The sequence below is a fragment of the Lagopus muta genome, chromosome 1 (assembly GCF_023343835.1).
Source record: "Lagopus muta isolate bLagMut1 chromosome 1, bLagMut1 primary, whole genome shotgun sequence".
NCBI lineage: Eukaryota > Metazoa > Chordata > Aves > Galliformes > Phasianidae > Lagopus > Lagopus muta.
The window spans coordinates 43583693-43611025 of record NC_064433.1 but is presented as its reverse complement, the minus strand read 5'-3'; positions in this window follow the sequence as shown (position 1 = coordinate 43611025).

Here is a 27333-nt window from a genome sequence, read left to right as displayed (position 1 = left end):
AGCACAGTACTCGAGGTGAGGCCTCACCAATGCCAAGTACAGAGGCAGGATGACTTCCCTAATTCTGCTCACCACACCATTCCTGATACAAGTCAGGATGCCATTGGCCTTTTTGGCCACCTGGGCACACTGCTGGCTCATATTCAGCCACCTGTCCATCAGTACACCAAGGTCCCTTGCCATCAGGCAGCTTTCCAGCCATTCCTCCCCAAGTCTGTAGGGTTGCCTGGGGTTGTGACCAAAATGCAGGACCCAACACTTGGCCGTATTGAAACTCATGCAGTTTGCCTTGGCCCATAGATCCAGTCTATCCAGTAGTCAGTCCTCTGTAGTGCCCTTCTCCCTTCAGGCAGATCAACACTCCCTCCCAACTTGGTGTCATCTGCAAACTCACTGAGGGTGCATTCAATCTCCTCATCAAGATCATTAATAAAGTTGTTAAATAGAAGCAGCCCCAGTACTGAGCCCCGGGAGACACCACTCGTGGCCAGCAGCCAACTGGATTTAACTCCATTCCAACTGGATTTAACTCCATTCCAAGGATTGTCTGTGGTCCTTCCCTGCCTGGCATCCCAGTGGTGGGCTGTAAGGTGAAGCTGTTTTTCCTGATAGATTGCCCTGGGCACTTCTCTATGCATCCCACTTCCCATGGCGGGCCTGCCCCGCGGTTTCACCATCCAAAACACAGAGCTGCAATGCTGGCTTAAGGGATTCCTCCTTCTGTATTTACTGTTCTGTGTATTTACCCAAGTCCTTACTACTCATGCTGTAATATGAACCACATCAGGGAACTGATCTTTCCAAGGAAGTCTCTGAGAAGAAGAAATATATATGTATTTTACATTTCCTGCCCTCAAATTCTTAATTACCTTATGTCTCAATCCCATCATAGCATCAAAGAACGATAGAATTGTTTGAGATGGAAGGGACCCTTAAAGGTCATCTAGTCCAGCTTCCCTGCAATGAACATGTGTTTTCCACTTGTGTAGTGCCCTACCCATTGCCTCTAGGGATAAACCTGTTTACGGAAAGTCCCACCTTTCCTTACTCCTGCATGCCTGCCCTTGAATTTGGGTATGTGCAGCTCTCTGTAGCTGCCACTTGATTGCTCATACCGCTTTGTGGTACAGCTTCACAAACAACTTAATCAACACAGCCAAGCAGAAGGAAATCTCAGGAGGGTGGTGGTGGGAACTGAACCCCAGGGTTGGGAACCACTCAAACCAGCTTTGCCAGCAGAGATATTGCAATATGGAACTACACCCCTAGGCACTGTAAGCTGCATAGGTTTTCAGCCACTGTAGAGCTAAGCATTGTAACACCAAAATCAGCTTTATTTTTTAATTTATCTTTATTTTTTTAATATATCCTACATCCCTTGAGATAAAAAAAAGAATACCATTTTAAATATGAAATCCTTAGTCCCGGAAGTGCTTGAAAACATCACTTGTGGGTTTGTTAAAACTGTGTAAGGAAATAATGTCATATTTTCTTCTCTAGTTTTCCTTAATATCATCTAGTGTTGGGAGTTCAGAGAGCTGTTAGAACTGCTAATCAGAAACAAAGAAGCAGCGGGACAACCCAGTGTTCAGAATTACATTTTCAGTTAACAGTGATGTGGCTCCAGGGAAGGCTACACTTACATATTTTCAATGCTTATGACATACTAGTAAGCAATAGATCACTATTCAGCAACTTCTAGATTTCCCCCATATTTTAAACGTAGTAGTTAATTACAGTTTAATTTAGATGCATTGTGAGAAAATTCACTGATCGTCTTTTTGTCCCCGGTAGCAATCAAACTGGAAGGTTCCTGATGGTTTGGCAGTCATGACTGATAATGTTTTTCATTCTATTTTTTCAGATTGAATCATGAAACAAATCACTTTTTCAATTCAAACATTAAAGTCTGGCCTGTCTCACCAGTCTCTTTTGGAATATGCCAGCGACTTCTTAAAGAAATGTGAATTACTGATTAGGAAGAGATAAAACATAAAATGAATAGCACATGCTCTCTTACAGTTGAACAGGAAGTGAAGACAGATTGTATTAATAAAGAACACAATTTCATTATGGATGAGAGGAATAATTCATTGAAATTCATTTCAATTTTTTTGAAGGTATATGTCTTTAATTAAAAGTATATTTTGTAATTTCATTAACTAAATGAAAACTGTGTCACAATCTGTAACCCTGTTTGTATATACATATACACAGACTCAGATGAGTGCTAGGACTTTAAACTTCCATTCTGGCATCCATCCATTCACAGGGGTGGAGAGCATTCTTGCTGGTGCTGGAAAGGTGGGTTTGTCACTACTGAAGTGGATGTTGCCAACATTACTATCAGAAAGTGCCACTTGGGAGAGAAAGGAGAAGGGAGGCCATGCAGAAGCACAATCTCTCTTACGATGGATTATCACCAAAGGGACAGTAAGTCTCCTCATAGCCTCTGCTTGTTTTTTAAAAAAGCTGAATTAAATTTGAGAATAGTTTGTCACTTTCTCAAGAAACAGCAGATTTCTCTTTGGCAGCCCAGGAATATGGTCTGGCAGGTGGCTGCCCATCACATCCATTGTGCGTGCTCAATAGCTCTATCCCGAGGAGCACTGAATTCATTGTTTTCTGAGTTACCAACTGTGGCATGACTGCATTTTACAAATCCTAGCTCTGCTATGCCCATGCTCTAAGCCTTCAGTTTTCACTCTGCAGCAGCTTCTCTGAGCAAAAGCTGAGTTTCTTTGAGTTGGAATCTATGTCCAAGTCTTCTTTGTCCCTTTGAAAGAGAGCCCAGCTCCAGACAGAAATGCTCCCTGCCTTCAGCTCTGACAGTCTGATTTTCTTCAAATCAATCAGGAGTTAATAAATATTGAACCCTTTCCTGTCACAGCTCCACATGCTCCAAAAGAACAGTCCTAGAAAAGCTGCAACAGGGAAACAAATTTGATTTCATGCAATGGGTGATGCTCCTTTGTCATTTTTCCATCCTCTCCTTTTGTATCTTGTTTATTTTCTCTCATTGCCTGTGGGACTTAGTAGATGTTGAAAGTAAACCTTGCCTACTTACTTGAAAATCCTCAGGGCCACCATCACTTCAAAGTAGCACCTTTACTCAGACCTGTCTCTCTCTAAATGGTTACACTTTGAAAAGTATCTTACTTGGAAAAGAAAGTAGAGGGATTAAGTGTGCTCAGATTTTACCCAAATCAGTTTAGGTGCTTGGATTGCAAGTAATTCCCAGCCTGTGAGACACACCTGCCTCTTCCCCAGGGCTACTTAACCCTGGAGCTACTTACATGCCTTAGAAAACTCTCTACTTGGCTTGAGTATGCAATCTAGCAATGGGGAACAGAGTCTATTACTCTGTGTGGGCTAAATTTCTCATTTAAAATTTAATTGGTGTAAAAAGGAGATGCAGGGAAATAAGGGAAGAACAAGGAAAAAAGCAGGTTACAGAGTTCATGTATAATTTAGGAGTTCTCAAACTGATTGGACTGGGTAAATTTCATTTTAGGATATTCAAAGCACTGTTGGAAGCAATCACAAAGTTACTATCTTTGAAAAGAGATGAAGAATGGTGACGTGTTTGAAGATGAGGTAAGTACAACCGTAGTGCATATTTTTTATAAAGGAATCACGAAACTAAATGTTACTCAGCTTGACTTTTTTGTTTGAATATTTAAACAATTTCTTGGCCTAAAGGAGAGAAAACTGGAGCTAACGGGAAAAAAGGAAAGAAAAACAAACAAAAAAAAACCAGACTGAACATGTAAATGTTATTGCTAATCACCTTGTAAAGAACTGAGAAAAAGCAGAAAGGGATAAGTTTAAATTGTAGCAATAAATGTCAGTTAGACATTAGAAGTCTTTACATGGATGGATTACAAAACAGTACAACTGATCTCCAAGAATGTAATGCTTACACCATTAGGAAAAGTTTTAAAGTAATTAGATCACTAGACATCAGAAATCATAGAGGTATAGCTGATTCTGCCTTGCAGCAGAGGAATGCATTAGGTAAACTCTTGTGGTCCACATTTTCTGTGATATTGTTGTACCAGAACAACGGAAGTATGAGTTCACGCAGGTAGCTTTGCAAGTATTTTACAACCTCTTGGAAAAAACACAATAGCATTTACTGTGAAAATTAAGTCTACTTGTCTTCTGTCTCCCATTACTATAGGGTTGCTTCTGGGTTAGTCTAAAATAGAGCAAAGTTAGGAAAAAACTCATGTTTTGTCCCAGTGAGGGTCAACAGCTCTACACACTCATTAGAGTTAACATCACAACAAGCATGAGAAAGAATACATTTACCTATTTGCAAAGACAAAGTACCAAAAATGTATTATTGTTTCCAATGGAAACGCTATTCAGGAGCATAACCGTGCAGTAACATCCCTGTGCTACCTCTAACACAGACAAATAATTCTGGTCACTGTGGTTTGCTTGACAGTTGCTGAATTTCTGCTGATGTGTTTGGCATTTGGTTGTAATTACCTATTCATCTGAATTAAAAGATTGATCACTGCAGTCAGCAACTGATACAAAACAACATAAAAGAGATACATGAATACTGGAATTTTATGTAAGCATTGTTCCAGAGGGAAACGAACATATGCAACAGGAAAATTGAGAAGACATCTGTCACAGTAGTCAAGCCTCTATCAAGCTTGATAATGATTATGAATCCATTACCATTGATATATTGCATAAAGCTGTGGGAATAGAAAGCTTTTCACGTTACACAGAGAGTAATCAACATCCAACAGAAGTAGTCCCATCACACACACACACCTGCTGCGTGTCTCACATCAGAATATGTTATTTGCAAATCTTAATGTTATTGGCATGGCAGAAGGAGACAGACAAATAATGAGATTCGCTTATGAGCTATTTTATTCCTTTGCTAATGAGGTTTTCTAGTAACAAAACAAGCATTTGGTAACTTGCAAATATTCCTCAGAATCAGTTGACATACATAATCTGATCAATATATTTCAAATGCAGCTGAGAAATGTTTTCAAACTCTTTCCATATGAGGATATTCCAATTGCTTGTAATAGAAATACATGTTTTTCCTAAGTGTTTGTGGTTATGTACTGTTCTTGTGCTTGTGCTATTATCCTGTGCTATTATAAAAAAAAAAAAAAGCGGGGAAAAAAAAAAAAAGAGAGGCTTGTAATGATATATGTTCTAGAAATTTATATCTTCAAAAGCCTTATTTCAAGTTAAGCAGAAAATACCTTTATTTTTGAACTTTTTTTTCCAGATTTGAACTCAAATTAAAATATGTGTAACATGAATAGAAGCCTGTGTTTTAAAGACAGGAAAGCTACTAGAAAATGAATTCCTGCTAAGAAAAAGAACAAGCAGCTCAGAATCTGCTTTTTGCTAAAATCAAATAAAACATGTATCTCAGATGGCGGATTTATGTACATGAACTACAGTCTATGTTTTTCAAACAGTCTCAAAATTTGCCAAAATATGCTCACCCTGCATGAGAATGCACACACACGCATATGCATACGCACGCAGACAAGATGTTTCAGCATAATACACGCATATACACACACACACAAATATATAAACAAAGTATGTATAGAATATGCACACATAAACATTTTATAAACATTTTAAATAATATTTGTGTCTTATACATTTCAGCAACAATTTAGGTGCTTTTTTACTACCAAATGATCTGACTTCTCAGAGTTTGTCATACAAGTTAGTTTCCTGAACCAAAGAAGATGATGATTTAGTGTTTTGGCTATAGGCACATTGAACACTTGGTTCAACAAATCATCTCAGTATTACCTTTTTATTAGATTTAATTCTATCACTAAAAATAAAGGAAGACATATTGAGTTTCGTTCATATATATATATATATATATGAACGAAACTCTCTCTCTCTCTCTCTATATATATATATATATGAATGAAATCCAAGCATATCCTTCAGCATTTTAGGTGAACTGGTAAGATCTAAGTAGACTTTTCAAAACTGCTACGTGCATCTTTTACAGAGAAACATTGTGGTCAAACAGTCATCTGAGATGAAATGCTGTGCTGTAGTGAAAAAAAAAAAGTGTAAAGAATAATAAATACTGAAGTAGGGAACCAATATGACAAACAACAAAAGAGACAAAGAAAAAAATAATGACAAAAAGCAGGAAAAAAAAAACCAACCAATAACAATAGAAAAATGGCAAACAAGAAGTTTAAACTTTTCTTTCAGACACAGCAGCAGTCTGCTTTTGGAGTGAAAATGAATATATGAACCTCAGTTTTGTTGCAAACCACCACGGTCTAGCCAGAATGAGACAAAGGAAAAGCCATATAATTGTCACTGCTCTATAAAAAGACAAATGTTATGTGACACAGAAAAAGAATCCTAATTTGGTCAATATGAGGAAAGCTAGATTAGGTTTTGGTGGCTGCTTATGTGTTGTTTTGACGGTTTTTCTTCTTCCTATCTTTTTTCCTCAACATCATCTGAGATGAATAGTTGAAACAGTCCAGGATCTTTTTCTGTAGTCCTGCTCTGAAAATGGCTACTGAGCTATTCCCTTCAGATATACATTTAGTCTATAAATCATAAAAGTGCTTAGCACCTGGTCTGCTCAGCGCTGCCAAAGGTAAGAGAGAAACAGATATTAAAGAAAGTTATTCAGGAAAATTAGGAAAATAGTTTCCAGCCTTGTAGGCCCAGTGCAAGTCTGGAAGCACCTGCCTCAAATCAGCAGTTTTTATTACTGTTCTGTTGATTTTTCTATCATTTTTGATACAGTAAACGCATGTTGGTTTTTGGCTGTAGTTTAGATATCTCTTAAATCCCATCTAAGAACATGATGTAGTATCACCCAGGTTTTGTTAAGAAAAGAGGGATAACAGCAGAAGCAGGCATAAAATTAGAAAAAAATGAAGCTGGCAAGGAAAAGTAAAGCAGCAAAATCCTGATTGTTATTATTGTTCCTAAAGGATGATTGGCCAGGAAAATTCTCTGCTTCTGCTGCTGATTGAACAGAAATATAATGCTCCCTGAAAGGGTGTTTTGAAAGGTACAAGTTGCACGTGAGAATGTATTTATGAAACCTCTGTAACGGATTGGAGAAATTAGTTATGTAATTTTGGATCTGTTTGTAATTTGAGATCTAAGTCTTGGAAGAAAAGATTCTCAGGAGACTATGATTTCAACTTCGAAGAGGCAGTGGTGAATGGGAGGGTGCACAGCAGAATTGGAGAGGAATGATAGCTTTGGAGATAAAAGAAGCCTTTCTTTGATGGTCTGCCTTACTATACAACAGTCTTACAGGTATCATGAATGCAATGACAACATGAAGACAAAATCTGACAAGGACACCCAGATTGAGACTGCAGGAAGTAGAATACACCTGATGTGGAAGATATCACTGCATGTACACTATGGAACAGAACTGATGCATCTGCAAGAAATGAATGCAAATGTCCTCAAACAAGATTGTCTGCCCCTCTAAGGAAGCAGAGCAAGTTTGCATACATCTTCCACAGTGCCTGTAGCACATCCTTCAGCAGCACGTGGCTGCATGAACTATCAGCTGAGTTTTCTTCAGCTGCAATCAGTGTTTATTTGTGGGAAGCATTCAAAAGAGGTTAAGTAGATGGAATACAGGTTCGGTAAGAATGGAAATCTTGTGACAAATAGAATAGAGGGTTCTTTTGTAAAGAGTAGTTCTAAGTGTAACTAACTGAGCTAGTGAGAGGTTGGAATATGCTACTTCAAAACAGTTATTGTTCCAAAAGTCCACTGGCACTTGCACCTACAAACATGGTATACAAAGAGCTCTTTCTCCTGCTGTTCCTTGTTCACTCCACTCTACCTCATTCAGCATGATGGTGAGGTCCCCAGACTGATCTCACTGGGAGAACTGTGATCTAACTACCCGACCCATGCTGAAACTATTGTGAGCTGCTGCCTCTTCACAGCACCAGCTCTCCCTGAGTTAGCTCATGGACCCTTATAATCCCTCCAGAGTCCACAAACATCCTCACAGAAACATAGGTTTACAAGCAAGACTCAGTGGCAGTGGAGAAAGGGGTGTTGTGTGAGAGTCAAATTTTGGAAGCAGCAGGTCTCTTAAATCCTACCTAGTCCTGTGGGGTTCTAGCATAAAGTGCTTCCAAACTAGATGGGTGAAATAAGTAGCAATAAAAATCCTTTGCTACATTTTCGTTATCTGTTGTTATTTTAGAGAGATTGAGATGGACTGAATTTTATGATGTGCTTCAGCCAGAAAGTGTTTCCATGCTATTTATTTATTTAGAAGTAGTAATTTGTGCTTAGGTGATAATAAAATAAAAGGCCGTGTTTTAAAATTTGAAACAATGTTTAGTTCTGAAATTCAGTAGGGAAATTCATGTAGTGTCTCTAATGGACAGTATTTGCCACACTAACAAGCATGTATTGTAATTCTTCAGTTGAGTGACATTTGATGAAATGTTGGGAAAGAATCTACCTTTAAACATGAGTGCACCTTTCTAACCTCAGAAGACCTGCTGTTGAATCAAAATAGATGATATTCATACATTCATTCATGTACTGTAAAATTTGCCTGCATAAAATTGCAATAGGACAGAACAGCCAGATATTATTCTTCAGACTCTCTTATTGCAGGCATCCTTGAAAACAAAGTGCTTTTCATATAAATGTTTATGGAAAGTTAATTAAATAAAAGCAAAAATGCAGGTTCTTTTATCCAGGCTAATTTTATTTGGAGATTCTGCTGCCTTTATTACTGAGGAGTACTATAAACAGCTTGAATAATCTCAAAGAAATGAATTTGTCTATTCAACAATAAGGTTCTAATTAGTGTGAGTAACTGGGAGAGAATCTGGACCTTACAGATTTGGTGGGTAATTTTTTTCTTCACTCTGCATCCGTTTCGTTCTTTTGTTGTCTCATGGATCATTTTGTTGTATTCGTGGCTATAAACTTTTTCAACATTTATCTTAATGATGTCAAACCACAGACTTAGTCCAAAGTCTTTGAAGGCAGAGGAATCATTTCCATTTACTTCTATGGAATTTCAATTTGTCCTAATGTGTTACATGAAAGTATATTTAAAACTAAAAATGCCTTTCCTTTGGAATGGAAGGAAAAGATAGCACCTTTTCTTCTGTGTACAAAATGCACTTTAAATCATAGGTCAGTAAAATCAGTGGTAATCACAAATTGATTCCATACTGGAATATGATTTTGGCAGGAATTTAGCTGAATTTAATGTGAGTTCTACCAGTGCCTCTAAGGACAATAGGATTATTATAAAGACTACAGAGAAGCCTTTATATGGTTATAGCCTTTATATGGATCTCCTTTCATATGATGAAAGTACCATAAAAACAGATTTAGAACTTTGTTTTCTTTGTATTCCCTCCAGTTCAGATGTACAGTAATTAACAAGAAGTATTTTTCTTGAGAGGTTCATTTCTTGAATGTGTTATCTCTAATAGATAATCTTTTACTTAAATCAGCATTGACAAAGAAAAAGCCCTACAGATATGTTATGAAGTATGGTCAGAGACTGATGTTTGCTTTCTCATTAAGAAGAATGTAAATGTGTGCATTCACAAAGATTGATAATTATATTCATGTCATAATTACCAAGAGAACATGCCGGATCTCATTGCTGAATGCTTTTGTCAGTTTTCATGATTCACTTAGTAAAGTGAGCTCTTAGAAGTATATAAATATCAGATCTAACTTGCCCATTGAGTCTTTGAAGTAATTTAAAGGTCAGGCTTTTATGCAGGCTGCTTTCTTACGAAACAATTAAGTAAAACATACAAGAGGTAAATACTCATTTTGAATGTTTGTTTCGTCAGGCCTTGCAATATGAGATAGCTTTTTGAGAAACCAAATTAATGTGTGGTCTGCTATTTGAAAACTGAATAAAATAATCCCTTGCAGAAAATCACTACAGATTTCAATTTAAAAGAAGAAAGAACTTTTCGATGCACTTTTGGACCCTCATTAAATTTAATAGAAAATTATAATCTCCTTTACAGTTTTAATGGTGAATATAAAACGCTGTAGCACAGACACTGATGTCTGTATTCTCCAACCAAAAATTCAATTTTTACAGAACATTACTGGTTCTGTCCTTTTATAAAACATTCTTAAGTTATCTGGGAACTAGTGCTCAATTATTGAATTCTATGCATAGGCAGGCAAGCTTTTTATAACAGTGTATGTTGATACATCGACCAATTTAAGCAAAATCTAATGGAATTTATTGGAAATTATTTTGGGCTGCAATTCTGGTATTAATTGGTTTAAAATACTCCACAAAGCTATCTTTGAATTTATTACTCCAGATAAATAAGACAATATTTTTGAAGGACTACCAGCATCTTTAAAGCTATTACTCTGAATCCAGAGGTTGGAACTCTGTGATTCATGCTTTGCTGAAGCTGCAGAAATTCTGCTTTCTGAAAGTCTACACAGTGAATTGTGTACAGCTGGTCAGCAATTTTCCCCTGCTTTTCTCTTCCCCTACAGTTGTAGATTCATTAGATTCATCAAAAGGACAGGTTTTTGGTTTGTTTGGTGTTTTTTTTTTTTTTTTTTCCATTTTTTTTTCTTTTCTTTACTCTTTTTTTTTTTTTCTTCCCCTGTAAGACTGTGTGGATTTCATTTTGTTTATTGTCTTGCCCATTTCTCTAACCTTTGCATTATATGGGATCTAAAAAATCTGATGTGGCGACTGAGGCTGCCAGGTATCCCATAATGCCTTGAGAGCTGTGGGCAGGTCTCAGCTAATAGTGGCAGGTTGTTAAACTCAATTGCAACCAGTGTCCTTATGGGTTTGTAAAACTGTTGTGTTGGTTTGGGACACTACAATCTCTCCTTTTTGTCTATCTCAGTATTATGTCTCCAAGAATAACCATCTCCAATGTAAACAGAGCTGAATAAACTCTTCCTGTGACTTGCTGGTCCTCTTGTGGGTCTCTCCAAACTAAGCAGTGTTTTCCCTGGCACAGTAAATGATGTATCTATGGGAAAGAAAAATACTGAACATAAACAGATGCCTAAGGAAGACTGAGAATAGATATCTGATATTTCTCTGTAGCAGTTTTATCATCTTCAGTTAGAGTCTTCCTGAGCCTATCGTTTCTATATCTAGTAACCCAGAAAACTCTTTCAGGTCTGATCTCCCTTGAACTGTGTCAATATTTTTGCACTAGCGAGATCCTTTGGTGAAGAATTCAATGGAGTACCTATCTATTGGCTGAAGAGCCACCTCCTTTTGTCACTTTTGAACACAGTTTCTGCTAGATCCATTTGATTGTCAATGGTTCTTGACTGGAAGTGATGAAAACAGTCAACATTTCTTCAGTGCAAAACGTGTATGTTTTCTTTGACTCTGCTATTTCTCCTCTAAGTCACTGCTTTCCCAGACTGAGAGATCTTCTACAATTCCCATTTTGGAAGCAGCCTTCTAAGGCTTCCTTCTGTATCGTGGCCTGTGTGCTTCACGCCCACTGTTACAAAGGAGCAATTCCAAAACACTGTTTTTTGAATCAGGTTCTGAGCATGTCTTGGCATCAAGGCAAGGGTTCTACTTCCTTGCGAGCACTGCAGTCATCAGCTCAACTGGCAGTCACAGAGGGCACCTAAACATTTCATCTCTGCTTCATGTTCTCTGGCAACATTTGCCCAATTAGGATGCAGGTAATTGAAAGAATCCAAAGAAAACATGTTTTCTGCCCTTTCTGCTTCTTTGACCTGATTTGTCTCCACACATTACAGTCAATGTTGCCCTCCAGATTGGGCCATCAATACTATAGACTCAGTGCTATATTCTCTTATTAAGGCCTCAGACTTCAATCCATACTGATTCTGTGTTCCACGCAGATGAATACATACAGATTTCACTGAAGCAAGCAGGGTGTTAATTTGATTTGGCTTTAGGCTCTCCTTAGCATATAGCAATAATTTGCCACTGGCACAGTTCACTTCAACCTTCATAATATAGTGCCCTGTTAATTGCTTTCCCTCTACCAAATTTTCTCTGACCAATACATCCCCTGGAAGTCACACATCCAATTGCCTTGTCTTGTACCATTTGTGTAGAAGTGAACATAATGCTGTTTTGAGCTCATTTTGGCATTTAAGTGACAATCTGTTTGTTTTCCACTTCTTATTTCCTGAGTTTCTGAGTTGCCAGAGGCCTAAGCTCCTTTATGTGGAACAGAATCAGACTAAAATACAGTGCATTTGGGCAACCAGTGTATTCTAATATAAACACAGCCCCTAGCAAGCAAACCTGAACCAGTGTGCACCAAACTGAGGGATTCAGGCTTCCTGCCACAAATCTAGGAGTTTGTAAAGTCTGGTAACCCTGGCAGTGATCAAAGCTCCAATTCAGTTTAAAATGACTGACTGCACAGCCACAATTAAAATCTGCAGTTTCATATAAAATAAGGTAAACTAGCATAGAATAAATGACTTAAATCTGTACTGGAATCATTGAAGGAATTAATTCCCCCTAAGGGAGAAGTATCTTTTGAGGACAACTAAGAAAAAATTTAAAAGGGAAAGAAGAGGAAGACTTTCCAGGGAGATCGTGGATGACAGGAAAATGTTAGCAAAAGTTAAAAAGAACATATGAATAGTTCAGTAAACAGCATTTATTAGTACCTTGGGTCTTTTTCTTTTCTATAGCAACAGTAATGCACTGCCAGTATTTGATGGTTCTCTATCAGAGAAGTTCTCCACATTCTGTGATAAATTCTATGAATCAGGAACATATCATTCAAACAGGGGAACAGGGAAAGCAAGGGAGTCTATATAATTTTGCATGCATACAAGCAAATTTTTGTCAGCGCTACCAGACCAGGAGAAATACACTGCCAGGCAAAGTGCTGTTCTCAGTGGAAGACAAAGCGGTTGCATATATCATAGCACAGCTCCTCAGAGGAGATCCAGTTTACAGAGTTTATGATATTAGAAAATATTAAGATATTTGATACACTAGACTATATACAAAATGTTATTTCCTTTGGAGGATAGTGGCACATCCAGGATTTAGTTATAAAACGAGTCAAAGTAAATGCCTACATTTAAACTAGCAGGCATAGGAACCTAATTGCATCAAGAAGAGCATTTATCTTTCTGCTTGGCATTCAAAGTACCTACAGTGCAGGTACTTTGCGTAATAACTAAGCAGGCAGATCAGGACCCACAGGTAGAAACCTCAAGTTCATAATCACTTTGCAATGAATATTTCAGCTGAACTTAGAGGCCCTTCTGTCTGAATATGCAATTCTCAATTTTGCTTGTGGAGAAAATTTTACAACTACAGATGCTAAGAACTATTTCATATTATTGGTTTGTTAAATTATTTTATTGTATGAGAGAAATGTTCCCTCAACCTTCTGGTTGTCTAGCCTCCAATCTTCCTCCATTCCAACTCATTGTTTTGTTGTTGGCTTTTATCTACTGCTGTTCCAGACTGATAATAGTTGTGAATGGGATTTCCAAGAGTGGTCAGGGTTTTCCTGGCTCTGTCCTCTCTGTGGTTAGCATAACCTTTACTTCTCATTTCAGAGGGAACAATGTTAAATCAACAACAATTTTATGAAAAATATAGATTTTTAAAAAACAAAGTGTGCAATAGGAAGGACTTCCAAGATGCTGCAGGACATTCTTAGGGAGTAAAATGAACTTCTATTATTCTAATTGTTTTTCCTGAAGACTTAATTCCCTAGAGGCACTTCCATAGCAATAGAGCATTAATTTTCTTGTAGGGGTAAATAAGCTTCATGTCATGGGAAAGGAAAGGAAAAAGGCTGAGGTTCCTGTTGAGATAAAACATATTTCATGAAACACTGTGGGACTGCAGTTAGGCACACACACTCTGAGCTCTGCATGTTGACACAGATTTACTGTCATGCATTGAGGCCTGGATAGCAGTGATTTCATAAGTGAGAACTAAGGTCGTAAACTGTGAATCAACATAATGCCAGCTCTACTCTGGTAGCAGTATTGCAGAAAACCTATGGCAGGGATGTTATACTTCAACAAGGAGAGCAAAGAAAAGGCAAGTGTTTGCTGGAAGACATGGCAGAACAAATTAAACTATGCCTTCATCCCTTAGAGCAGGAATGTAGGGCATGCTTTTTCCAAGAATGATGGGATATTTTAGCTAAAGATGGGTCATTTTAGATTTATGGAATATCACATTGGACCCATTTGCAACAAATACTATTTCAGCTGATCAGTACTCAAACTAATAGGGTTAAAAGAATTGATAGGGATGTGGCTATCAATTAATTAGATTCATTGAATCCATGTTCCTGAAGGACAGTAAAGTCTGACGAAACTGTAGTCTTCAGTGCTAAGGATGAAAATACATGACAGGCAGGTGGAATCGAGGTCATCCAACATCCCTTCCAGCCCTGATTTGGTTTATTCTTCATTGAAAATTTTTGCTCAGTATAAACTTTAATTTACTGTGTGGCCTTTTGGCAAACAGTGGTCATACAGGGATGAAGCAGATGAAATCTATTGATTTTAAACTCTATTCTCTGACTGTTTTTCAGTTAACTGGATGGGAAATGTGAAATTTTGTCCTCATTCTGCAGTATTTGTTTGGATTGCCTATCACAGAATCACTGAATCATAGAGTCACAGAATGGACTGAGTTGGAAGGAACCTTAAAGACCATCTAGTTCCAACTCCTCTGCCACAGACAGGGTTAACAACCTAGGTTAGGTTGTGCAGGCCCTCATCAAACCTGTCCTTGAACACCTCTACAACTTCTTTGGGTTACCCGTTCCAGTCCCTTCTCACCCTCTGAGTAAAGAATTCCCCCATAACATCTAATCTAAATTTCCCCTCTTTTTTGTTTAAAACTAATCCTCCTTGTTCTATTGCTAACGTCAGCCTGTTCCTTGCTTATAAGCTCCCTTTAAGTACTGGAAGGTTGTAATGAGATATTCCTGAAACCTTCTCTTCTCCAGGTTGAACAAGCCCAGCACCTTCAACCTTTCATCATAGGAGCGGTGCGCCAGCCCTCTGATCACCTTCATAGCCCTCCTCCAGCTCCACATCTTTCTTTCACTGGGAGCCTAAGATCTGGCTGCAGCACTTGAGGTAGGGCCTCATAAGGGGACAATCACCTTCCTTTCCCTGCCGATCACCCCCACTTTTGATGCAGTCTAGAATACAGATGGCCTTCTGGCTTGCAAGTGCACACTGCTAGCTCATGTTCAGCTTTTCATCCATTAGAACCCCAAGTCCTTCTCTGTGGGGCTGCTCTTAAATGAGTTCTTTTCCCAGTCAGTTCCTTCATCTGGTTGTACCAGCTTCACAGCTCAGCTTAGCAAACCTGCTGAGGGTACACCTGATCCCATTGGCTGTGTCATTGGTAAAGAATATCCTTCATCTACCCAAGAGTTAGGCAATATATTCAATTCATTTTTCATAGGAAGAAAGAAGCTACAATGTGATGTGCCTTATCTGGGAAAGCCTGAATTTTAAGTTTTCCTTAATCCTTAGCATATCTGATCGTGACAAGCAATGAGTAGCCTAACGTGTCATTCTATATGTAGAGGCACATTTATATGAAAAAGACTACTTATAGAGGCTAAAATTAAATTAGAAGACTTTTTTTTTTTCTTTTTCTTTTTAAGATTTATTAACATTACTTAAGATTCCTTTGTTGTGGAAGGAATGTGTCAGGTAAAATTAAATTAAATTAGTAGAAAAAAAACTGAAATGTGAACCCAGCCCAATGTGCACCAGCAGGTTGCTCTGGAAATATCGATGTGATCTAGAAAGAGGAGTCACTGGTTATGTGACATGCAATTTAAATCAGTGTCCTTTGAGAAGCAGAAAGTAATTAAAGGAGAACAATCTTACAAAGCCTCAGTCACTTGGAAAGTAGTTTCAGTCTCTGCTGACATTAAACAACATCACTCCTACGGAGTCCAAACTATGTTCATTATTGTTTCATTTCTTGCCAAAATTCAAATCCTATTATCCTGGCATCCCAGAGCTTGGAAGCCATTAATGCAATTCGAAGAGAACAATAAAAGGCATGGAAACAAACAAACAAACAAACAACAAACAACCCAAACTCTAAATATCTGTTTTGAATTAATAAGAAAATCAGATGTGTAAGAAATGAAAACTTTTGTGAGAGAATATATCACCAAATCTTGCTATACATTTTTCATAAATGATAATAGATTTGCAGCATTCAACTTCAGCATGCCTCCATAATGATAACCCTCGGTACAAGAGGTATATTGGTGATTACACAACACTTGTATTTCTTACAAAAATGAGAAAGTTTTCATTAGCACAGTGCATCATTAGTAAGTTTTAAGGATCAGTTCCTGAAATACTTTTAGAAAGACTTTTGAAGAGTATTCCCTTAATCTTGTTTCCATCCTCTTACTGCTTGCATAAACAGATTATGATGCTTCAACAATAGATGAAGAATGTTGTTTTAAAATAACTTAACTGAGTAAGTTTGTTTATTTGGGAATAGAAAAAGAAGATGAAACCTTTAAATCCTGCTTCATATTCCATCTTTAACTTGAGATTAGACAGGTGCAGATCCAGACAATTCTTGAATAAACATTTTGAACTCCAGGGCTGAGCACTGAGCCCAAACTTTCCACCCCCACCTGTATCTATATAAAACACAGAATATGAATGCAGGAATACAAAGCTTTGACGCATAAAATAACAATCAACTGCTCAGGAGAAAGGACAAAAATATATAGGAACACTAAGAATATAACAAGATTAAAAGTCAGTGTCCTCAGATTTTACACAGAATAAGCAAAGGAAAGGTAATGTAGATCATTGGCTAAAGAATACATGCTCTTGTGACGTGCATTTTTTTCCTCAAATTATATTATCTTCAAGCAGAATACTCTGAACATTTTAAACCATACAAGGAAAAATGAGCAGAGATTTCACAAGATCCTACATTTCATGGTGGTGGTAAATCACATGAACGTAGTTCCCAGAACTATATTTATAGCGGCAGATGAAAACTACAGTAATCATGCTTATTTAAAAGTTATTTTAAGAGCTTACACAGTTTACAGCCATAGAGGGAACAGGGAGACACTTTCACAAAAGAAAGAGATTGTCTGAGGACACCAGCCATAGAATTCAGACGCCAGTACTTGTCCCATTCATTATATCTTGTTCATTTATTTATAAAACATAGGATGATTGCCTAAGACCATGAGTACAGTTACATGCAAGATAAATCATGAAAAAAAGCAATAAGAAATTTCCCTTTCTACTACTTCCCTTTTGAACAGTGATACGACCTGAAGAAATTGAGGCAAAGTCCTCATGCAGATGCTCAATCTATACTGCTGTACACCTGCCTATAACCAAAGACTTCATACAAGTATTTGATATTTCTTAGTCATGCCATCTTCTAATTTGTTAGATCAAGAGTTGGTCTATTGTAAATAAAATTATCTACAGACAATAATGAAAGTTCTTCCTCACAACAGGCTTTCAACTGAATTGTATTCTGATGATAAACTGCTTAGAATTACACTAGGAAATGTACTCTCCCAAGCCAATAAAGTAAGTGCATGAATTCTTCCAGAGGACTAGTTCTCTTTGCATAATGGACCCATGGAAATATGGCCCATTTGATTCAGTATAGCTTTGGCTAATTATTCTATCAGATCCAAATATAAAACCTTCTCCTACTTTTATCAAATAAATATAATGTTCTAAAAGATAACAAAGTTTAAATGTGCAGTATTTACTGATATTGATTCTTGTGATTTATTGTAATTGAAAACTCATTAAACTAATACATTTAGAAAGCATTTTACTGGCAAACACTACTTCTCCATGTAGTACAGCTTTTCCCTGTAAGTATACGTTAACATATATAGTTGATATAAAGCTAACAGAGACATGTAGCTGTGCAACAAAATTCAGCTGATCAGTAGAAGCTATTGAAAGACATGTGGATGATCATCTGAACAGACTTGGAGATAAACTTAGCTAGATGACTGTCTTAGAAGACATGAGAATTTTGAATCAACATTTTATTTTTTGTAGTGAATCTTGATTTCTAATCAGTTGACTGATATTAAAAACCATTCAGCAATAGAATATATTTTCTCTACTTTTACTTTCATCAAATCAAAAAGGATCTGATATTCAGATAAAAATTCCTTCTGTTATTATTAGAGAGCTAAAATTCAGCCAGTGCAAACTGAATATATCAGCAGGATTGCATGCTGCTGCCTGCAGCAGCTAAGGTTTTGATCCAACAGGTTCACAGAAGATTCACTGTGATTGCATACTTTATTGCCCTAATCTACTTTTGTTCTTAACCTGTTGAATTCCTTAAGCATAAAATGAGATGAGGTACTTCAGTATTTCTTCTCAAAGCTTCACATACTTGCAATAGAGAACGACTCAGCCTTAGAAAATATTACTTTGCAGAGTTTTTTAAAAGTGAGTTATTTGAGTGATTTAAATATGAAATCTCACTCTTGTCTGGTCTACTCACTCAAGTGTCTCATTGATTCACTCAGAAAAGGGCTGGTATCTGTCTCAAAGGATAAAACCACATTGGAAAGAAAAGCATACTAAGTTACAGTATCCAAAAAAGCAGGAAAACATTATTTCATAGGTAGCTAAATAAAACCTTAAAATGTAAAGATCGTCTTTCCTCTGAGCACTAAGCATAGCATCTCAAGAGATTCGCAGAAAGAGGCGAAGATAATTTTCTCACTTATGTGAAAGGAATAAGTATCAGAAAACAACATGGCTACCATAGCAATTTGTATTTTTCAGTACAAAATCAAGGAAATTTAAATAACTTGGAACAATAACAGCGACTTTCATGTTAATTTCCTAGGAAACTAAGTGCTGTAAACTTCTCATATGCCAAGGAGCAACAGGGGCATCAAGTCAAAGGCTTAATTAACTTTTTATGTGAAAACAAGAAAAAAAAAGCACTGAGATACAAATATGTCTGCTTTATAATTTAAGGAACTAAGTGCAAGAAATATTTCAACCTTTTTACTGTCCCAAAACTTTCTTGTAGCTGATCTTGATTTTGCTTCGTCTTATCATTGCAAAGAAGTGAACTAAGAAGAGGAGGCAAACACCCATCTTTTCATGTGATATATACCATGGTCATGAAGCTGAAAGAAACAAGTCTCAGAATCATCACAGAACCATTTGAGTTGAAAGGGATCTTTAAAGATCATCTGACCTAACTCCTCTGCAAGGAACAGGGACAATTACAGGTGATCTGGTTACTCTGAGCCTCATTCAGCCTGACCTTGAATGCCTCCAGTGACAAGGCACAGACCATCTCGCTGGACAACCTGTTCCAGCATTTCACTACCCTTATCATACAAAAACTGCTTCCTTTTGTCCAGTCTAAATCTCCCCTGTTAGTTTGAAACGATTTCCCTTTGTCCCTTTGACCTGTCACAACAGATTCTGTTGAAGAGTTTGTCCCCTTCCTTCCTACCGCCCCCCTCAAGGCACTGAAAGGCCACTCTCAGGTCTCCCTGAAGCTTTCTCTTCTCCAGGTTGAACAGCTCTCTCAGCCTGTCCTTGTAGGAGAAGTGTTCCATCCCTTGGATTATTTTTATGGCCCTCCTCTGGACGTTTTCAACAGGCCCATATCTTTCCTGTACTGAGAACTTTACAACTGGATGCAGTACTCCAGGTGAGGTCTCACCAGAGCAGAGCAGAGGGGCAGGATCACCTCCCTCTCTCTGCTGGCCACACTTCTTTTGAGGTAGCCCAGGGTACTTTCTGGGCTGTGAGGGAATGTTGCTGGCTCATGTCCAACTTGTCATCCACCAGCATCCCTGAGTTATTTTTGATAGCTCCATCCTTACATCCCCTAGCTTGTATTGATACCAAGGGTTACCACAACTCAGGTGCAAAACTTTGTACTTGGATTTGTTGAACTGCATGAGGTTCACCTGGGCACCGCTGCTCAAACATATCTAGATCTCTTTGGATGCCTAGGTGTGTTGAATGCATCACACAGCTTGATGTTTTTCACATACATTCCAAGGTTGCAATAGATCCCACTGTTGCTGTAATTAATGAAAATACTGAGAAGCATCAGTCCCAGTTAAGATCCCTGAGGGACACCAATCATCACTGATCTCCTATTCATTGTGCTGATTCCTCTTCATGCTATCAGACAAAAGAAACCAAAAAGAACATCTAACAGACTTCACAATAACATCTTTAAAATAAATAATAATAATTTAAAAATCCTCAAAAATCCATTATCCTAACCTGGACTCAGCTTTCCTGATACTTTTTGTGGCATACTGCATCCAGATCTGAGCTCCCAGCTCAAGAGACCGCTTAGAACTTGTACAGTAGAGAGCTACAAAAATGATCAGAGGGCTGAAACAGTGCTGTGCAAAAAAAGCTGAAGTCAAGCTTGTTCAGCCTGGAAAAAAAAAAAAGAAAAAAAAAAAAAGAAAAAAAAGGGCTCCTGGGAGACCTTATTGTCACCTTTCAATACTTAAAAGTGGCTAACAAGAAAGAAGAGATTCTTTTGCTGGGCCTCCTATTGTGATAGGACAAAGAGGTAATGGTTTTAAACTAAAAGAGAGCATATTTATGTCATAGTGAAGAAACTCTTAACTATGAGAGCGGTGAGACACTGGAAAAGGTTTTCCAGAGATGCTTTATCCCTGGAAGTTCAGTGCCAGGATGGATGGGGCCCTGACAGCCTGATCTAATGTAAGATGTTTCTGCCTGGGATTTTGGAAATCCCCTTCTGGCAGGGATTTTGGAAAAGGGATCTTTGAAGGTCCCTTCCAACCCAAACCGTTCTATAATCTGTAATGTAGTCCTTGCAACATAAAGAAAAGGGAGCAGAGACACCTTCTCGATTTACTTTTATCTTCATGGTTTTCAGTCTGTCTTTTGCTGCTCTTGTTCACCTTTAGGCTCTTTCTTTAAGACACTGAATGGCAATTTTTCCAAATATCTTATCTCACTTGGACTTCTAAAGTCAGCAGCCTTCACTGTTGTTTGCTTTGTGAAATCCATTATGACTTGCATAGGCAACAAAGTTGAACTTATGAGTGAAATTCTGTTAAGGTTTCATCACTGAAACAGAGTTAACATTGGTAGATCTAATCCAAACTTACATCCTTACAAATGAAGTGAGAATTTGGCACCAGCTCTTATTTTCTTGTTTATGAAGTATCCTTGCATTACTACAATAATTTGACAGTTTACAATTAATAGCGGATCAATTTCGCAGAAGTGTAAACCCACATACAAATGTGATGCAGATATCCCGATTCTTTGTGGTTTATATATCAGCTCGTAATACCTTCCTTTGAAAGTTTTGTCTGAATGGTCTCAGTATTAAGGGGACATTTATGTATATCCAATCTAAAATATTTGTAGGTGCCTGTGGAAAAGTCTAATATTCTCTTTGCTTCAAAATGGGTAAATAGAGGAAAATGGAAAAAAAAAAAAAAAAAAAAAAGACCCAAATTTTAGGAATCAATGTCTTTCTCATGAATGAAATTTACAGAGATGCCATAATATATGATTTTGAGAGTATCGTCTCTTGGCAAAGAAATACTTGTGATATTGCTGTTTCTGTATCATGACTTCATTGGCAGACTGGAAAAGAACAGCAGATGGTTTGCAGAAAAAATACTTATTTAATTAACGAATATTTTTTACTTCTAGCACCCCCCAAAATTACAAGTAACATTTCTGATTTATAAATGTATTGGAATATTATTAGCTCTATCATTAGAAGTCTTCTCTCACACAGACATTCTATTTTAAGCCAAATTCATTATTTTGGAAAAAAGTATTTAGATGAATTTCATATCTGAGAACACAGGGATTACTAGAGCAGACCAAATGCAACACACAATTTCAGTGTATCCAGTTCCTGACCTACATATGGCTATTAAGCTAGCTGTTACTGGGTTTCTTTTCCCGAGATTTCAGTTCTTTCAGTTACATACTGCTTGCTAAGAACTAGTATTTTACCAAGGAATTAACTTCTGCTTGAGGCTTATTTTAATTGAGGGCACTGTTTTAATCAGATTTTCTGAACATAAAATATTTCAATTTCTTAAAACAAAATTCCAGAATCAGATGTTAGCAAAATGTGACTTTCTACATTGTATCATTTTCTTTGTTCTTGATTATTTTTAAATTTGATTTTCAATTTTATCATCAAAGCAGTGAGCAGCTCCCACAGCTGAGTTTCTGTGCTCTCATGTACTGTCACAAGCATGGCTCTTTGGAGACCCAGCATGTTTAATTCCAGGCTTGATTCCAATATGCAAGGGGAAAACGATATTACATATAGATCAATCTGAGCACTACAATAGAGTAGTGTTTCTTAAAGCACCGATGTTTCTTTGACCTTTTGGATGATATGATGTCACTACTACTCTGCAGATTTGGCCTATTTTCTGCACAGCCTCCACCGGGATGCATTTGATGGAAATAAACATCTTACATAACAGGCCGGCTGTGCACTCAGCTTTTTACTTGTCTCTTTTTTTTTTTTTTTTCCTGAAGGAGATTTTCCCAGCATGAATTCTGCACATACAATTAACATTTGCCAAATTTCATCTTCAAAATCTGTTAGGGTTTATAAGACGATTAAGAGACAGAGCTGATGTTCTTCATCACCCTTCCCCTGTAATCACACAGCAAAGGGAACAAGAAGCAGGCTAAAATCGCAGTAATTCCCTTGAGAGGACTAAAATAGAAGATTTTGAATGCGAGACTTTGCACTGCTGGGATTATTTAAAACAAACCCTTTCAGGAAGGAGCAAAGACAAGGTAGAGGCTACACTCACAGACAGAAAGTACCCTGATCGGACAGCTTTTGTAGTTACATTAATAATAAAGACAAGAAGAATTTTAACACTTTCTTTTCTTGCTTCTCGTATTTGTTTTGACTGAATATATAGTAATTAGGTATAAAGACAAGGAATTGATGGGAAGTTTTCCTGAAACAAAGAGGATGAAGATTATTATTATAAGTTTAACTAAACTAAATGCAGAAATAAGCTCATATATATCAAGGAAAAAAAAATAGCCAAAATATGTAGAATGATTTGATATTACCCAAGTTAAATATATAGGTTTTTAAAATTGCGCATTTTGCAGATAAGATTTTACAAAGCTGTCAGAGCTGTTTACTTTTCCAACTTATGTCACAGGCAATGCTGTCAACTTCTGCTTTCAAAATCACTGAATATTTCAAAAAATAATGCCATTTAAAACCCAGAATTTTTTGTATTCTTATGTTTTGTCCTCTGTTTTTCCATCCTTATATTTTTAAGTTACCATGTTAAAACGCAGGCAGAATTAAAAGCTTAATTAAAAGAAAATGAGGAAGCTGAAATTTATGGTTGGTATTGTGCAGTTAAGGTTAAAAAATTTGCCACTTCTCGCATGAGTTGCAATAAAAAAATCAGAGATTGGTCACATTGTGTTAATCTCTTCCTGAAGGTCTGTAGTGGGTCCCTTCCTTTCCCTGTAAACTACTGCTACTCTGGAAGGAAGGGGCCCTCTCTCATACCACCACTACTATCCACCCCACCAACGTGTGCTACTTTCTTTTGCAGTTCTCTACCTTCAGTTTCCCATGCAGTACAGTGTATCAAAAACTCCAGTTCTGTAGTACTGACCATAGGAGACATCCTTTACAAATTATAGAAATGAAAGGATATGAAGGCCTACCATCTTGTGCTTGTAAGAACAGTACAACAGAACTTTATCAGCGGAAGACAAAAGAGACTCACTCACTCTCTAGAAAGACTGTTTTCAACTATGTCTACAATGGAATAAAATTCAAAAGTCAAATCAACTTTCTGCACTGGTCAATCCATGTACAAACAGCCTTGTCATTGATTCAGAACACACAAGACATGATTTTGCAAATATTTTTGAACTTACTGTTTTTATCCATAGAGCATGGTATTATGTTTAACAATAATTTTATTTTTACAGAATTTATACCATGGGACTAAAATCTATGAAGCAAGAACATTTTGTATTGATTCTTAATATGTTTTGTGCTTTGGATATAAGCCACGCTGCAGATCTTAATGTTGCCAGAAGATGATAAACTAAAGATGAATACCTCACACCCACTGAGAATATATCCTTGAACTTCAGATTTGTCAGAGACACTTTTAATTTCAAATGAGCAGCATTAAGTGAAAGGTCCCCCAAAAGAGTAACATTAAATTAAGTTCAGGCAAGTGAAAGAACATTTACCACCCATCAAAATAAATGTTGCTCATGCACAGAATCTTCCCAGACTTGTAATTACATTGTTTTTAAATTGAGTTTAAAGCCACAAGGAGGATGCATTCTAGTAAAGTATATATGTTAATAACATTTGTCTATAATGAGTGTCATCAGCTGTGACACATCCAAGTGATACCAAAGCCAGTCCACACAGAAGCCACTTTTAAGAATGTTCAATTTCCCGATGAGAATGAATTTCAACAAAGAAATACTTGGAAGACTATAAAAGAAATTTGACCAGTCCATGCTATGGGCAAACTGATGCCACAACTTCTTTCCTCTCTGAGACCTTACAGTTCTCTCTTTCTTCTGCATATACATTCTTGTAGTCTGGCTTTAGTTTCTCAGAATATCCTTCAGAAAGACAACAGCAGAAATAGAAGCTGTTACTGAGTCTGCAAAGTGGGACAGGGGAAGAAACACCAAAGAGTGGTGTTTATGGAATCACAACCCCCTTTCAGTCATACCCCTGTCTCACAAACTTGATTTCACTTCCATCTGGGAGCCTTACTTTTGCAATTAAATCTCCTAGAGGTTGCATTCCTTGTAAGAGTCACAAAGAAAAGAGACAAAGTGTCAGCATTTGAGGTCAGGACCATAATTCTGGAAATACTTGTTTAGGAAGAACAAGTATGGCAACTGAGCAAGAGACTACTGTTGTCCCAGACTGCAGATGAAAAAATAGTTAGTTCTTAAGCAGGAGGTGCAACCTCCACCTATTTAACATGTGTTACAGCTAAAAATGCATTGGTTACTGAAGCCAAGAGGCTTTAACCAAGCAAATATAAGTTTTTCCTTCTAAAATCCTTTTGTTCCTGGTGACATCTAAGTACAAAATCACTGCACTGTGTATATATGAAGAGCAAAGAGAACATGGATGATTTTTTGACATCCATAGCTAATCAAATGGATTAATCACTTACTGAGAAAAAAGAAAATCTTAAATGTCTTAAAGCATTGCATAAATGTAACATAATCAAAAGCCCTAAATTTAAATTGCATGAACCCAGGTATAAGAATGCATTTGCAGAAAGGACTTTTTCAAACTAAAGATCTATTAAAGATTTTTTAGTAACAGCTTTTTTTAATTAATCCCCTCAAATGAATAAAATTTCAGTAGTGACTTTTTTTTCTTCTTCCAGATACACACTAAACATAGAATCACAGAATCACAGAATCACAGAAGCACTCATTTCCGTAGTCTAATAAAATATGTTGTTAGAACTGATATAACTAGCACTAATTTTATGATGCCAATTTTCCCTTTCTCCAGACACAACGAAAATATCAATTCAGTCCCAGAACTCACGATCAGCCTTGATCTATGGGTAAAGCCCTTCCTGATATGATGGAGCTATCATATCAAGGCATTTTCCCAGCATTACATTTTGACCCAATTTTATGCACATGTGTAAAAATCACAAACACAAGGTATAATGTTCAAAAGGAATGGATAAACCAACCAAAAGTATTAATAAAATTTAATGTATTGTCTCTCACTTCTTCAGTTATGTTCAGGAGAGGAGGAAGGCACTGAGCGGATGAGGAATTGTCTCAGGTCTCAAACAGCATTCAGTTCTGTGTGATGCTTCAAGCTTTGAGATACATAAGCAGAAGGTGAAACATACTTACTGCCATATCTTAGAGAAGAATACAGGTGTCAGTGTTCAAGGTCACTATGAAATACCCTTTCTTTCCCATGTTGCCCATTTGATACCAGTGTCGAGGACTGTGTGGGAGCTCATGTATCTCACGGGCAGTTCAGATACAGTTCCTGTATCTAGGAAATATGCTCTGCTTCTGATCAGGACCTCAAAGATAAATAAAATCCCTGTCCAGTTCTTTTGAGTCCTATATGTACTTGCCAATGTTGTCTAGACTCCTGCCTAATCTACTTTTAACCCATTATGGAGTTTCAGGTCACTTAAAATCATCATCACCTCCAGCTTTCCCAAACATCTCTTCTTGGCTCTCCAAGGATTTAGGTGGCTGACATTTGGCTTTCAGTACACTAACACATTTGGGCATAGGTTTTTTTATCAGGAAAGATATCTGCTATTGTCATAGACAAAAATTCAACTGCAGATTGATACTAAAGGCCTCTGTGGGCTTTAACTGGAGCTCTTTGGTGACCCACGAGCCATAAATCCATTGCTGAATCCAGTGTTTTTAGCGCTCTCCTCAATAGGATGCTATGATACCTGAGCACTTGAAAATATTTTTGGTGGAAGGCTTAAGTTTCTTTCTGCTTCTCATTAAATTAACATTTCACTCTACCAGTGTGAAAGCAGGTAGGAAGGAACCATGTACTTACTGATGAGCACATCTGCACATCCCAGCAGCCTAGGTCTGTGATAGAGTCTGGAAATTTTATGAAGGGTTATACTTTGAAAGGTTCCCATATTAGTTGCTAAGTTACATAAACTGTTAAGTTACATGAAGATTGCCAGTTAGATCTCAGTCGCTGAGATAAGCCGATTTTGTCACACTGTAAGCAAAATTAAATGACAAGAACCCCTAGGCATCATTTGGAAGGCTTTTCAGTTCTAAAACACACCCTTCTTTATCACATGTTGCTTGACAGGCCCAAGTGTTACCCATGAGTTCTGCACCACTATTGTGCACTATTTTCTAAACATACCCTCATTTCCAAAGCCTAAGAGGACTGTTCCAGATAGTAAGCTTGTGGTATTTTTTGTGGCACTTAATCCAGAGGAATGAAAAGAGAGTTTTGGTGATGTCTGTGTAACACCTCCGGCTGCCTCATCCCTTTTTCATGATGTGAAGAGTTTGGAGTGACATGAAACTCTCACAAGACATCTTCAAAATAAATGCAAGCAATGCTCCTGTCTTGTTTTCTATCCTGTTATGGGTAACTGTCCTTCCTCTTTATGCCTTGTATTCATACTCATCACACGAAGACTTTAATTGGCATATATAAAACAGATGCCATCACACTTTTGAGTCACTGGAAATTTACGGGTAGTAAAACTGACT